The sequence below is a fragment of the Vanellus vanellus genome (assembly GCF_965231255.1).
Source record: "Vanellus vanellus genome assembly, chromosome: 7".
NCBI lineage: Eukaryota > Metazoa > Chordata > Aves > Charadriiformes > Charadriidae > Vanellus > Vanellus vanellus.
Window position 1 is genome coordinate 24,107,350 of NC_138912.1, and position 15,323 is coordinate 24,122,672.

General features: G+C 46.9%; 1 long non-coding RNA gene across 1 annotated transcript in view; it reads right to left on the bottom strand.

The window, feature by feature from the left end:
* LOC309674182 overlaps window positions 1–11,084 on the bottom strand; it is a 109,921-nt gene extending 98,837 nt beyond the window's left edge. Inside the window, exon 1 of the long non-coding RNA XR_014269370.1 lies at window positions 11,064–11,084. This is a non-coding gene — a long non-coding RNA (uncharacterized lncRNA). The remainder of the gene's footprint in view (window positions 1–11,063) is intronic.
* Between the last annotated feature and the right edge of the window lie 4,239 nt (window positions 11,085–15,323).

Below are 15,323 nucleotides of genomic sequence, written 5' to 3' on the forward strand. Positions count from 1 at the left end.
ATGCAGGGATGTTTTTGTTATTGCTGAGCAGTGCTTACACAGAGTCAAGGCCTTTTCTGCTCCTCACACCACCCCACCAGCGAGTAGGCTGGGGGTGCACAAAAAGTTGGGAGGGGACACAGCTGGGACAGCTGACCCCAAATGACCAAAGGGATATTCCATACCACAGGACATCACGCTCAGTACATAAAGTGAGGGGAAGAAGGAAGGGGTGGACATTTGGAGCAATGGCATTTGTCTTCGCAAGTAACCATTAGGCGTGATGAAGCCCTGCTTTCCTGGAGATGGCTGAACACCTGCCTGCCAATGGCAAGCAGTGAACAAATTCCTTATTTTGCTTTGCTTGTGTGTGTCACTTTTGCTTTACCTATTAAACTGTTTATCTCAACCCACAAGTTTTCTCACTTTAACCCTTCCGATTCTCTCCCATATTCCTGCCGGGGGTAGTGAGTGACCAGCTGTGTGGTGCTTAAGTGCCAGCTGGGGTTAAATCACGACACTGATGTGCAGGAAGTTTGCCAAGCCCAAAAAATGCATGGTATGACTTGCTCCCCAGGGAAGAGACCCATATCCAAGCAACCGCAGCAGGGGAAGAAGTACTCCGCTTGCTGCTCTCATGTACTGATTCCTAGAATTTGCCATTTCCAAAGACAATAAAAATTAACAAACATTTCAAGAATTTTTGATGTGACATTTCCTTATCCCTGTTTAAGATGCTCTTGAGTGACAGTGACAGGACACAAAGTCTTTTGCACCAGTATTACCAACTCAAAGCTAGATTCAGATCAGTACTAGTCAAAAGTCATTTCTACTTTCTTCTCGTATTCCCCACTAATCTCTGTTTCTGCAGCCTCAGTGAGGCCAGCCTTACAGGCTCCTCACATTCACAGGATGGATTTCATGGCAGTAGCCAGCCTGTTCCCGTAACTTCACGTGAAACAAAACATTTCGTTCTGCTTCTCCTTCCTTTTCCTTCAAAACAGATGGAATCAAGCTTGATATCAAGATTTTCCTAAAAAACATTACCTAAGGACAATTCATTGTAGGAAATCTAAATTTAAGATTTGACTGTTAGATTATATCCTAATGTCTGTGCATACAAGGTCACTCTGATTTCATTTGGCTGAGAGTTCCCTCATCTATTCTGGCTATCACGAGAGTCCTGGCAAGTGTGCTCACAAGCCTTGCAACCACTTCCCCAGCTTTGTCAGCAGTTTCATAGCTACACTGGAAGACAGCTATGGTAAAAGGTCATGACTGCAAAGGAAGATGAAACTCCATGCAACCCCAGGAAAAGTTACAGGTATCCCAACAGAGAGCCAGTAGCAGAGGCTGTATAACACCAGTGCGAAAGGGTTGCGAAGACAGGAGAAAACCAGCAGAGCTCTCAATACTCGTTTTCAAGCTTCGTGCCATCAGTCCCATCCTGGTAGAGCAACCATGAGGTTTCTAAATCATTAGCCTACGAAGACCAAACCACCTCTGCATCCCTACCTAATGCCTTCTCCAGACAATGCCTAATGACAAGGCAAAAAACAGTCTTGCATTTGTGGTTTACATCCTACATCCGTATGAATTTGTATTTATTTATTTTTTTAAAAGTTTGTTCATTTTTAAAACTACTCATTAGAGACATGTCTATGTTATGTCTGTAAACAAATGGTTTACAGACATATCCTTCAAGAACAGCCTTGCTTCTAGTGCAGACACTGTATCAGTTTCCACTTGCTTTGTCTTTCAACATTGCCTCTCGTTGATCTTCACCCTTGCACAGGATGCATTTCAGGAAGATATAATTGCAGGAAAGGGAAGGGGCCTGAGCACTCACAACAATTTCAATCCCTAAAGATCTGTCCGAAATAGTATCATGGGTCAGACTGTCAGTGGCAGGGTGCTAGGAAAAGATGTTGAGGAAAAGACAGAAATATCTTCTTTTTTTTTAACAAGGTATGGAAAAAGCCAAAACCAAGAAGCTTTCTACAGAAACATAACTACTTTTCTGACGTAACATGTCACGTCTTTCTGGTAAATTGCACAGGTACATAAAGATAATGCAGCACTGCTCATCAGAGAAGCTGGCAGGTCCTAGAGTAGGACGCAAAAAAATACAGTACAGGACCTGTAACCCCTAGGTCTGGTCTGCACCTTGATCAAAGCAACTGCTTTCCTCTTCCCCTGGATGCACCTCCTTTAGAAACAACTATTGCTATGATTTCTTCAATCTTTCCCCTCAGAGGAAATCACTGATATAAAAATTAATCCAGCGTTCATTAAAAGTGGAAAAGAACAGGCAGCAATGAAGGGCTGCAGTTACTGGCTCTCAGTCGGCTGGGCATGCAGCTCGGCTCTTATCATGCTGCCTGTTTCCAACATCCTTTTGGAGTTTGTCACAACCACTGCTAGTTTAGTCTAACCTAAATCAATCTGACGTTTAAAAACTTTACAGGACAGATGCAAAGAGAAGTAGCGCACAACTCCTCTTCAGCTTACACCATGTGAAATTGTACTTTTAAGGTGACCATCTGGCAGGAGTTTAGGTGGCCACACCTCTCCTCTTCTCCAAAGACAGCAGTCCGGGCACCTCATCAACTCATCCTACCCCCAAGGCACTCTGTGGTGTGCCCACACAAAAGCATTTGAGCCTGCCTGTGTTGCATACTGATCAACTGAAAGGTAACTTTTTCTCTCCTGGAGAAAGGTAACATAGCAAAAAAGGAGGCTTGTTTTGTTCTGTTTATTTTAATTTCCGCATCAGTTTCCTGATCCTGGTTGCTGAGTGGTTGTGCTAATATTGAGAAGGGTCAGTATAGGATTGGATTCCTTTCCTCAGTGGTAGCATCAGCTTAAATGCAAACCCAGAGTTTCCATTTAGCAATGGGAAAAAGCTAGGACTGACATATATATAAGATAATTATACAATAGATCTACAACATGCAAAAGAAATAACTGTAAGAACCTCAGGGAAACATTATACTTAACACCAACTGCAATTACGACAGCCCCTGAACACTAGTTTGCTCTTAACCTGCCCACATGCGCAACGCAAGACCGAAAGAGACTTCCGAGCTCTGCCTGCTACCACAGGCACTGTACCGTCACGTATGGTTCCTGAGGAATTTGTATTCAAAAGTAATGCTGGGAAGGCAAACATCAATATTTTGTTTGAGGCAAAGCGAGTTTTCCTGCAGAAAGCTCTGTGTTTATATGTTTATGTGGACTTGGGCTATGGAAACATACCCTGTTCCACGCAGGGTTACAGGACACTGAACTACAGACACTAACACATGATAACAGCACGTTTTCATGGTAGCCTTGACTCAGGGAAGTGGGCTTATTCACATCGTGCTTTGATACATGCGGCCAGATCCGAAGCAGGAACATAAAGGACGGATATGGATGAAAGCCTGCAGACAAAACTAAATCAGGAGACAGTGACAGATCTCTACTTACGAGGAAGATGATTATGACTCAGCCAAAAGTAAAGCACATGCAGTTTCAGCTGAAGTATCGCTGACTGAGTCCAGAACATTTAATTAAGAAAGAATAAAACCAATGAAATTACAAGTAACAAATTAAAATATGTTATTTGTAACTGAAACCGGGGGGGGAGGGCGGGCTGGGGGAAGCTTGATGTTTCCAGAGGTGTTCTGGACAATAGGCTAGACATGGAGACTAGCAATTTATGCCAGGCTTCAACGCTGAAATGAATCTGCCTCTTCACGGCTGCTGGACTGGGCCAGGATCCCACTTTATCCCACTGAAGACAGATTCGACATTGTGATAGCTCACGTCGTTCTGAAAGGGAGTTCACACAGCTGATGAAACGGGGAGCTGCAGCAGTCCTCACGCACAGCCACTCCGCGTTGATCGATGCAGAGCCTACACTAGTTTCTGCCGGCTCTTTTTAATACCTCTGCAGCCCTTGGGAACTGGAGGGACAAGTGGTTCACCGACAGTAAGGTGCCAATGTTTTCAGTTCTGTAGCTCTGCAGCCGAGACAAACGAATCCACTTCAAAGATGCCTCTACAATTGAAACAGACCCACACACAGGGGATCCCCGTAAGAGAAACACAAACAAGACACAAGCAATGACAGATGGAAGAGGACAACATCTTAAGGAGTCAGCCGAGACACCAACCTTTTCTCCACTGAAAATTTCTGCCTTAAATTAAATTGCACAGAGTTCCCAGTCTTACTGTGCACCTCGTTCACCTCGGGCCATCAAATATTAAGAGGTATTCAACTTGCTGTGAAATTATGTTATTCATCTCAAGCAGGGATCTAGATGCAATGTGCCACTGCGTTGGGCCACTCCAAGCCTGACCTCACCATTCATTCAAAGTTAAAACTTCCAGAGTGTGCAGGAGAGAAGCCTGCCTCTTCACAGAAAAAAAACCCTCATGTAGGCCATTACCTGACATCTTGACATTCAGCTTGCTTCCAGAGCCAACTATAATCTCGGCAGTTAAGATTCTGAATCAAATGAAGACCTACTCATCACCTGGTCTGATTTCTCTGGGACAGGCAAGGTGGCCAGGACCACAGGAAGGTCCTGGTTACCAGTTTCAGGGGAACCCCAGCTATTAAACAACGTAAGCACAGAGAGAAGGGCAAAGCGACAGTCAACAGTTGCAAAGCATGCACTAATATTCAGCCCTTGCAAAAGTTTTCAGAGTAAACTGTGAGTGGCACAGAATCGCTGCATCAGCATTAGCTTAAAAAAAATCTAGAGGAAAAAGTGCTCTAAAGATGAGAAAGGTAGCTAAAATCAGAAGAGACAAATTTATGTAAATCAATTATAAGTGAAGGTACTAAAAATGCTACATTGAAAGCAACCAAGGATTAGGAGCAAGTTAGTATCACTCTGGGAGGTATTCAACTTACCTTCTGCTCAGATGTCTCTCCTGCTGACATTTTGTACATCTGGACTAACATCCCCAGTTTTCTTTATACTCAGTGGAACGACAAAGAACTTCCACAGTGTGTTTCACCTCACCAAATGTGGACATCTGCTTTAGAGTGAAATGAATTGCTCCCTAACATACCCTTAATATAAAGGGAACTTATAGTACCTAGCTCAGATGCGGACACTTTAGTTGTAGATCTTCATGCATAGTCAGATGAGTCCAACTCTCATCATCCACGAGATGACGAAACTGACTATTTTAAAAGCCCTTTCTGACATGAAATTTCCCACGCGCTGTAAAGCATTGGGTAGGGCTAGGGAGCTAACGCAAAACCGTTCGGTAAGAGGCTCTTCAAACAAAAATAGGCATTTATAAAATGTTCTGGGGTTCTTCTAACCTTTCTGAAGCAAATCTCAAGTTTCCTTTCTTTTCTAAATTGATCTCCACTACTTGGAGTCTATCAGAGCTGAAGCCTGTCATCCCACTGCTTTCTTTGAGGCATTTATACCAAAGCAATTGAAAATTTAAGAGTTAAGATCTGTTCAAGAGCTCTAAAAATCCACATGCAAGCTCTGATTTTACTTCAGAAGTACTGCCAAGCAAATTAGCATTAATTAGAGACAAGCTGAAAGACCAGTAAAATATTAGGCTAATGGAATCATCTGGAACTGTAAGACTAAACACGATCAAGGAAAAACAAGCTGCCCCATCGTATAATCTAATGGTCCTGACATGGAAGCGTCCCAACATGAACCACTCAGAGGAATGCCATATTCCTGGAGAGTTCCTGATGCAGAAATGAAGGATGTAGGAGACTGGAGAAACAAACAGGGGAGAAAGGGCAGGGTGCTGAGGTTGCACACTTTCAAAGAGACTGACCAGATGGCAGACCAGAACTGCAAAAAGAGATTAAGAAAGGATAAAATTGTCATTTTGCTGTCCCTCTTTCCTCCTTCCTTGTTGCATCAGCTATGCCAACCCAGCTCCCAAGGGAACTGCTGAATACACAGGAAAAACATACATCAATAAACAAAAGTAGCAGTGATCCCTAGCCCTGGAGACAGCTACGATTATTGGCATATCATTCAACACATGCAGTTTCATGTCCTACTCTCTCCCCTGTTGTGGTAACCCTTCCTCCCTGAGGAGGGACCTGCAAGCCCTTGTCTCCTCATGTGAGCTACAGTACTGGGATGGGAACGTAGGAGAGGAGGGGACAGACTCTGCTCTGCTGTCCCTTGCTTTACAGGGAATGCCCAAGACTAATGCAGACACTTCCAAGAGGGGGGGGGGGGGGAAGGGGGAAGGGGGGAAGAATTCAGAGTTTTGCACTGCAGTGCGGGGAGGAAACAGATCAGACTAGTGCAGTACAGCTGTACTGAGATCCCATCAAAACCCAAGATCACACTCCCTCATTCCCATCCCACACTCAAAACATGTGCCAAAGCGCTGAAGATGGTAACCATGGTGTTATACACAGCCAAAGCAGAGAGACCAGTATTAGGACCTGCACAAGCCCCGTACACTGACCAGAGGACAAAATGTGTCCCTCCTTTTCACCCTCCTTTGATTCCAGAGAAAGAAAATGAATGTTGGTAACTAACCACTGTTAGTTTTAATGCTTAATTTGTATTTTACAATGAATATTAAATTTACTTCATGGAAAGAAAGTATGCAGTATGCTAGACTAAGTTAAGGTGTTGACATTTCAGCTGGGGAGCAGCTGCACACTCCTGATATTCAATGTCTGCAACCCCAGTAGCAAGAACAACTCCGGTTACATACAGCTACAAACACATTTGGAAGAGACAGGTATTTTTGAACATCGTCTTGGTGGTGTTAGTACATAAGCAAGTGCTGTGTGAAGCTGTCCTTACTTATTTTGCACTATTCATTTTACTCAACAACTTCAAAAGCAGGCTGAGACTATATATAGAGATAGACCGTGACCATCCCTCTCCCTGTTTGGAGAGTATGGACAGCTTTAAAAAACAAGCAAACACGAACTCCCACTTCTGTGAAAACAAATCTTGTGACACTGCCCAGCGTAAGCCACAAATATTTTGAGAAGGTCCAAACTGCATTGTACAATCTTATCACCCCCCTTGCAATCACTGCTAGATCGGTTAGCTTACTAAAAATATTAGAGCAGGCAAGAATGTGATGGAGGATATTTTCCTCATGCAGAAGATTAATTCATCATTCACATCTAGAGATTTCTACTCCATTTTTAATAGGGCACATATGGATTGAGTCTAGTGATCTATATCATCTCCTTTCAGGATATGGGTCTATATTGAAAAACAGTCCCCAAACAGCAATTGCCAGAGGCCTGAGACCTTCAAATATCGCTATGCAGAAAGAACAGTTAGGGCTCTGATGTATGTACTCCAGTAAATCTTTCAGTGGCAATTTAAGACATAACTGTGCTCCACAGCTCTGCTGGAGATTCCTGCCTCCGGAGGAGGATCAGCAAGGCAGAAAGTCTCCCTGTACCTTCGCTGCTGCACCACACAGCCTGGGATCTCAGCTCCAGCAGCTGAAGCAAAGGCACGTACTCCCTTCGGATTTTGCTACAGTGGGAAAACCGCCAGCGTAAGGGCAGGGGGGCACAGCTCAAAAAAAATACAAACCCCAGCCTTTGAGACTTCCAGAGCTGATGTGAGAGCAGGCGGAGATCAGGCGTGAGCCGCACCAGCGTGCCGTGCCTGCAGACTGTGCTGTTACAGGCCAGAGGTGAAGCGCCTCGGTGCAGGCATAATGAAACGCAGAGCTTCACCTCTTTGCATTACGTTCAATTAACCAAAGCAAATGCGTTCAGGAAAGTCACAGTGAATTTTACAAAGACAGCTAATGTTGCTCTGGGCCTTCTAAAAATACGCTCCCAGCATTAGCCTTCTACCAATTCTGCGCTGCTCAAAGCCTGTCAGCAGACAACAGCAGCAACTTAGATGTATTTGCATTCAATTGCAGAGACTGGAAAGACAGCTAGAAAGGGAAAAATTGAACTCAAAGACCCTTGCATCAACAACAGCTACAAAAAGGCTGGAGAAGCAGAGACAGCAAACAGGAGCATTCACCCCAATTATTTCCAGAATCCAGGACAGAGCTGGCACTCGTGCCCGGCTCTGCCACCGCAGACTGCTTGTGTGCTGCTGCTGCAGCATCGCTGCCTTACACCCACAAACTCCACTGCAGCTGCCTGTTGAGCTGGAAATTTGATACACTGCAAAGGTTGCTGACAGCCAGAGGCTGTTCCCTTGTCTATAAAATATCCTGTAATAAATTACATTACAGACTAGGGAAAAGAATTCGGAAGAGAGAGAATTAAAACACAACCTTATGAGAGCTAAATGAGACCAATTAAAAGAGATTTGCTACAAGTGCTGAGGGATTTTGACCTGAGCTGTAATCAGGGATGGATACGCATTCCTTTAAAAGAGGAAAATGAGTGAGAGATCATGTGTAAACAACTCTGCCAATTAAAATGAAACGGATTATCTTATCTATGCAGCTTTGCTCAGAGAATCACCACATATTCCAGATATACCACAGAGAGATGCGAGATAGGCATTCAAACCTCTGAAACAAGGCTCAGTGATGAGGAGATATGCTGTGGTTCAGGACACATCGAGGCCTCACCTGCATTTGGGTATTCCCCCCCCCCCTTTTTTTATTTAAAAAAAAAAAAGAAATCATGAGATTATAAATGCTAATACAGAACTAGGCTCAGGCTTTTTTACCAGGACTCTTACATGAATTCTGACGCAGATCAAACTGAAGGTTAGGTACCACAACAGTAAAACAAGCCTTACAGAAAAACCACGCAGCAGATAGCACCATCACTGACACTACTAGATACTGCTGAAAAATACGCAGCTTGCCAGCACACACGCTCACGTCCCAATGAACACTCTCAGGTACTATTCTATACCTTAAAATGGTGATTTTCAAGTTTTTCCGTATCACAATCCCCATTTTGCTGCCAGATACCCCAGAACTCCTCTCTCCTCACAGTCAGTGATGCCGGAGGGCAGGATTGGCCCCTGTTCTCCACCCTGCCAACAGCTCTGAGAACTCGAACCCAAGAGCAAAAGCCATTTCTGCAACTGGAGTGAAAAATTTGATGTGGACAGATGTACCACTACTTCTGCTCTGTGTCCTTGCTTTGCAGCTCATTTTCACTGCTTTTTGAAATTTCCAGTACTTCCTAGTTCAAAATCATATATACGTACAAAAGAGCAGTTTTGTAAGTGCTGAAAAAAACATCAAAACAGAGGAAGAAAAGACACGTTAAGAAACCATTTGAGAAGCAGTAGCATGGAAAATAGTATCATGGGCTTACAGAAGAGCAAAAACTAAAAGGGAAGAAAGAACAAGAAGAGGAATTTGGGATGAGGAAGAAAATTTTAAAAAGAAGGCAACAAGTGTACAAGACAATGACCCTAAGAGATATGTATACGTTCATAGATGCTGACAGTGGAAAAGTTTTAGAATATTTACACTGGTTGCCAGATTTGAGCACAGCGTTTTTCCACTGGCTCAGATCTGGCCTAGCAGAGTTGGGCTGCTTTTGGAACCAGCCTAGCTCTTAACACAGCACAATTGCTTTTGTGCAGCGTGAAGTACAAACTAAAAAGCCTTTCTAAATCCGATCTGCCAGGAGTTGGATTGATAATCTCAGTGCCAGGAAAACAGCTGCACTGAAGAAGCCCAGTGCAGAACCACCACCCAAACCCTTCGCAGACGGAGCACCTCAGGTGTCTCTGAGCAGCAGTCCTACAGGGCTCAGCTCCGGGATGTTTTACTGGTGCAGATGGAGAGCCACCTCACACAGGCAACGTGAGCACGTGTGGGCACCCAGCCCGAAGAACTCTTGGGGCTGACACTGAGCTTGTAATTATATCTGGCTCTCAGGGTGTTTTTGTACACAAGGTGTTCCACCATACCGGTGCTACCTAGATTCTTCCATCATCCAAAATTTCCCAGCCCAGTTATCGTAGATGATGGAGTTGACTGCACATACCCTCAAAAATTAATCAGAATTTTCTAGTTTACCTCTTGGCCACAAAGGGCAAGGTTATATTTCCTAATGAGAAATGCACGCACAATTAACAACTCTGAATACTTCTTTGGCAAATCGGTCACAAAGAATCCCAGTGTGGAGTAACATAACTGGTGGTTAAATTCAGATATATGACATTTGCCCACTTCTAAATCGGGCAACACAGAGTTTATTCACTCTCACATAAGCAAACAGGGGTGTCTCGCGCTTTATTTATCACTTTACTACTGCAAATATGTTTTAACGACTAAAGGATGGGAAATACTACAGGAACGATTCCTCACGCTCCATCAGCTTTTCCTACGTAACATCGTTTTTGTCGTGCCTTCACGTTACCACAACCGTACCCGCTGTCGGCCTCCACCGAACACGAGCCCCGAACAGCAGCCCAGGCAGCCCAGCCGCGGCCGCACGATGGGGGTACGGGCACCCTTTGCCCCGGTGCTCCCCGGACTCGTTCAGCGACCCCGCCGGGCGGTAAACAAAGCCGGAGGGAGGCCGGGAGCGCCGCTCCGGCACGGCACCGTGCGCCCGCCCGGCGGCCAGGGAAGAAGGGGGCTGCGAGGGGCGGGGAGCCACGGCCGCTGCCATGGGGAAGGAGCTGCCGCTCCGCACCGCGTGTCGGCGGCTCGGCGCCCGCCCAGGGCAGCCGGGCACGGCCGTGAGACCTCCTCCGGCCCTGGGAGCCGCCGGGAGACGGGTCCGGCTCCCGGCGAGGCCGGGCTCCCCCCCGGGCGCACAGGTGGCTGCGGGGCGGCCGGCGCTGCGCCTCAGGACCGGGGGGCTACGCCTCAGGGCCGGGGGGGCTGCGCCCTCCCCGCCGCCGGCCCCAGCTCGGCCCCCCCGGCAGCGGCCGCTCTCCCCTCACGACCACCCCTCACAGACTCATCCCCACCCCCCCACCCGCCATCCGCCCTGGGCCGCCGTCCCCTCACAACCACCCCTCACAGACTCACCCCCCCCCCCCCCCGGGCCGCCGTCCCTCGACCGGCACACAACTTCCCCCGGCCCCGACAGCGCCGCTAGTACTCCCCCACCGCCCCCCGAGCCGGGCCGGGCCGGGCCGCCACGCCGCCGCCCTCCTCCTCACCTGCCGCAGGGAGGCCCGGGCGGGCGGGCTGGCGTGGGCAGGGCACGGCTCCCGCAGGGCGGGCGGGCGTCCCCCGGCGCCGCGGGGAGCTCTCAGGCCGGCCGCGGCCCGCCGGCTCCCGGCCGCTGGGCGTCCCTCCGGCCGCTGGGGGAGCCGCCGCCGCGCCGCTCGGCCGCCATCTTCCGCGCGGGGGAGGGGCAGAACGCCCCGCCCCGCCACCGCCTCGCGCCGGGGGCTGCCGCTGGCCCGGGCCGGGCCGGGCCCCCCCGGTGCGGCGGGAGCGGGACCCTGCGAGGAGGAGCGGCGCCGGCTCAGCCCTCCCGTCCAGGAGGAGCCGCGGCGCTGCACGCCGTTACGGACACGCGTTGCGGTAACCCTGGATTACAGGGCGGCGGTGCTGCCGGAAGGCGGGGGATGCCCTGACCAGCGTTAGTAGGGAGTGACACCGCTGGGACAACCGCGGTGGCAGCACACGCATACACACACCCCGAGAAGAAAACACACTCTACTTCGAAATGACAGAGAAAGGTGTAGTAGGAAGCCAGGCTGGGATGTGGAACCGCATGACAGCAACATCTGTCCTGGGCAGAGGGTGGAGGAGCGGACAGCAGCTCGGGAGCGCGGTTACCACCGTCCTGCGGGGCAGCGAGAAGCCGTGCCAGGTTATCACCAGGAGGAGCCGGGGGGTCAGAAGCGGCAGAACTGGCTGGTGGCAGAAGAGGAGCACGCGACAGGAAAGCTCAGGGAATGAGGCCTCATACTGGCAACGTGCTGCTTCCCATCCCGCCGTCTGGGAACTGCTGGGGCCCTGTGGATCACTCCCAGGCAACCCTCAGGAAAGCGACAGAAGATGTAAATTTGTTCCTCTACTGACAAGTTGAAATGCTTGAAAGTCACTGCTTTTCAGACACGTTTATACAGGGTTTTTCATCTTCAGCTCATCAGTTTGCACCTGAAGCACTGACCACGCTTCTGTAAGCCTGTTAGGCCTGAGTTAGCAGGTGAATCAAATCAGCAAAGTAAAGCAGACAAAGCTGTGAGCAATCATATCTCAGCAGGGTTCAAAAGCCTGTTCTGCTTCTGGCCGGCAGCACCCCCACCGCGGCAGGGGCTGACGAGGCAGCTGCTCCCACCACCTGCACTGCGGCTGAGGTCCCGTCACACCGGCACCTGCACTGCCAAAACACCCAGCAGCACATATTTTAACACATGCTTGCACTTCTGTTGAATTAACCCAAACATGTACCACAGTGCTTACATCAGACTAAATACCGTCCCCCTGCCCGCAGCACCCCGAAGTTAGTGTGGCAGCAGCAGGTGATACCCCATCTACCACAAACCTCACACTTTCCAAAACAGCTGAGCAAATCTGAGCCAACCAAGGGAATCGGCAGCAGTTCAGCACGGTGTCATGTGCTTGTAGCATTTATGATCCAGTGCTACATTCTGTGAAACTGGATTTACCATTTCAAACCACGTTTCTGATATAAAAAGTTTTTTGGTAGTTCCCCTCTCTCCCCCAGTCCCACCAATCTCAGTTACACTGAGGGAGGGGAATCATTGACAGGAGTGTACATTGTGCACTATAGTATGCACTATACGGGTGCAACAATACTGGCTTAAAATTCCATTTAAATCTGCAGTGGAAGAAACCACCCCAAAACATGCCCCATCTCTCCAAACTCCTCCTCCCTCCAACCAGAGCAGAACTCACCTGCCTTCCTTCTCGTTTCACCACATCACAACTCCCAATCCATCTGTCATCTCTGTCTTTCCAGCTACATCGTGCATAGCTCCCTCTACTCACTTGCAAGACGCCTTTAAATCCATCTCACATCTCCGCTCTCTTCCCCACACCAGCCTCCTCACACTCCAGAACACCCCGAGTGCTTGGCTTTATGACTCCCTTTCCATCTTCCAGGCGATATATCACATTGCTCTGTGCTTATCTCACTTAGCACGTGCTGTCCCTGCTAACATCACATTTCTCTGAAGCAACTTTTTCTCCTTCTTAAGGTTACATAAACGAACAATCCTTCCTGGCTATTCAGTAAAAAAATGAGTTATAATGAATATTTCTATTTGCCCAATTCTATTGACGTTTTAATGGATCAGGAGGCCTGTTCCTTTCAAAAGGGAAGGTCAAAATATGATGCTGTATATAAGAGTAAGTGTGTTACTGTTTACGTGGAAGCTCAATGAAGTATTTCTAATAGGTATGGAAGATTTTTACTGATATTGTAACAGAAGGTGTTCAAACTTGCTGACTTATGATATTTAAAATAATTTCAGCATTAATACTATTTTGGAATGAACAAGGCTGTAATCTGTTCACAATTCTTAAAAACATTTAAGACAATATCTCAAAGTTTGGGCCTTTTTTATACAAGAAAAATATAATAAATCCAAAGCCATGAATTTCAAACAACACATAAGTAGAACATATCCTTCCTGTACAAGTACTTTTTTCAGTTTATTTTGGACTTCTAAACCTGTAGTGAGAAACAAACAAACAAATAATTGCTTTCTGGAACAGGAACAACCATACAGCAGTAGCACTGCTACAGCTACTGATACAACCTGTAGGATGTTCCAATGTAAACAAGGCCTCGGAAGCACAGCCTTGATGCCATTTTTGCAGGCTGAACTCTGCTGGTATGAACACTACACTCTTCCACAGAAACATGAAGGAGAAATGAGTCATGATGAGACAATACTTCAGCCCAACAAGAAGCGGCCAAATCCCAACTCTGCCAACATACAGTAGTAGGATGGAATAACAAAAAGGTTTTCTGTGAATAAATGCCATCCTGCCCATCCGTTCATTCTCCCCCGTTATGGGGAGAGAAATTATTTAAGTTGTCAGAGATGAGGGGCAACAACTTTGCCTTCTCCTCCCATCCACCTGTGCTTTAGAGGAACCCACTGTGGCATAAGGAACTTTCAGACTTGGATTTTATTGACTTAATTTTTTGCATCCTTCCGCTGTGGCCAGGTTGTCTTAAAGTATATGCATTTTTGTTTTCTAAGACTTGCTAAGCATAAAGGAAATTGCTTGATTAAAATCCTTCACGATACTACACACGGGTAAATTCCTATTCCTTACTGTCAGACAGGACATTCCTGCAGGTGAGGAGTTCTCTGGCACTAAAGATCTCAAGGGAAACATTCATAACCCTCCACTGAAGCTACTTTAAGCGCCCCCAAGGACCACCTTTCCCAACTCTAAAATAAATTTATACCAAACACAAATAAACAAGCATTCCAGGTGCATCAGTCTTCAGTCCAAAACCTTTCAAATTCTCAGGGAAAAGAAAAAGCCATCTGTCGTGTAGCAGCAATACCACCCAGCTGCTCTGCATCACTGCTCGTCAGTCTCTTCCAGCAGTTTCTACAAAGGTTGGCCTCATTATCTGCATGGACAAATGGGAAAGCTGAAGCAGAGAGCACACAAGTGGTTTGTCTGCAGTCACCCTGCAGAGCCATAGCAAAACCAGAAACAGATCACAAATCTCCTGACTGCTAGTCAAATGTTCTGTCCATTTGTTTACGTTAACCTAAGTAAAAGGTAACAGTTTTCATAATAAATTGGAAAGGATATCGATGCTCAAGGTCTAGTTCTGCTCATGCTTCTCCCCACCTCTCATACATACTATTGCATAAAAGCATCCTGCCAGACTGTGCCACTAACCCAGCAAGTGAGAGTGGACCAATCCTAGTTTAAAGGGAAATGCGATTTGGGCAGAAATAAAAGCTACCATCAATCATAGGTCTCCCGCAGAGTAATCAACCTATGTGTACAAGCATGCATGGGCATATATTAGGAGAGAAGGAGGGAACTTAGAAAACCATGCTCAGACACTTCTCTCGGGTAGGAAGATGGCAAAATGCCATCCAATACGATGAGCAGCTTTTAACCAGATATGGCATACTAGAAAATAAGTTTCTGAGAATATCTCTGCTTGACAGCTAATACTGGAGATAAGTACCATTCCCTATCCCTGCTGCCAGCTAAAATATAAAACAGGCACCCCTTCTGGAGTGGATTCTATCCCACTGGTATATTTTTTCAGTGTCCCTGCCCAAGACTGACTACTAGAGGATCTGCAAGTGGTAAAGGCACATACAGTATAGCTAAAATGGAACACCATCACCTTTTAAAAATGTACTTATATCACACGCATACACAGGAACCCTCTGAAAGGCCCCATGTATATGCCACATAAATATTTGCAACATAAACATTAGACCGACTATTGT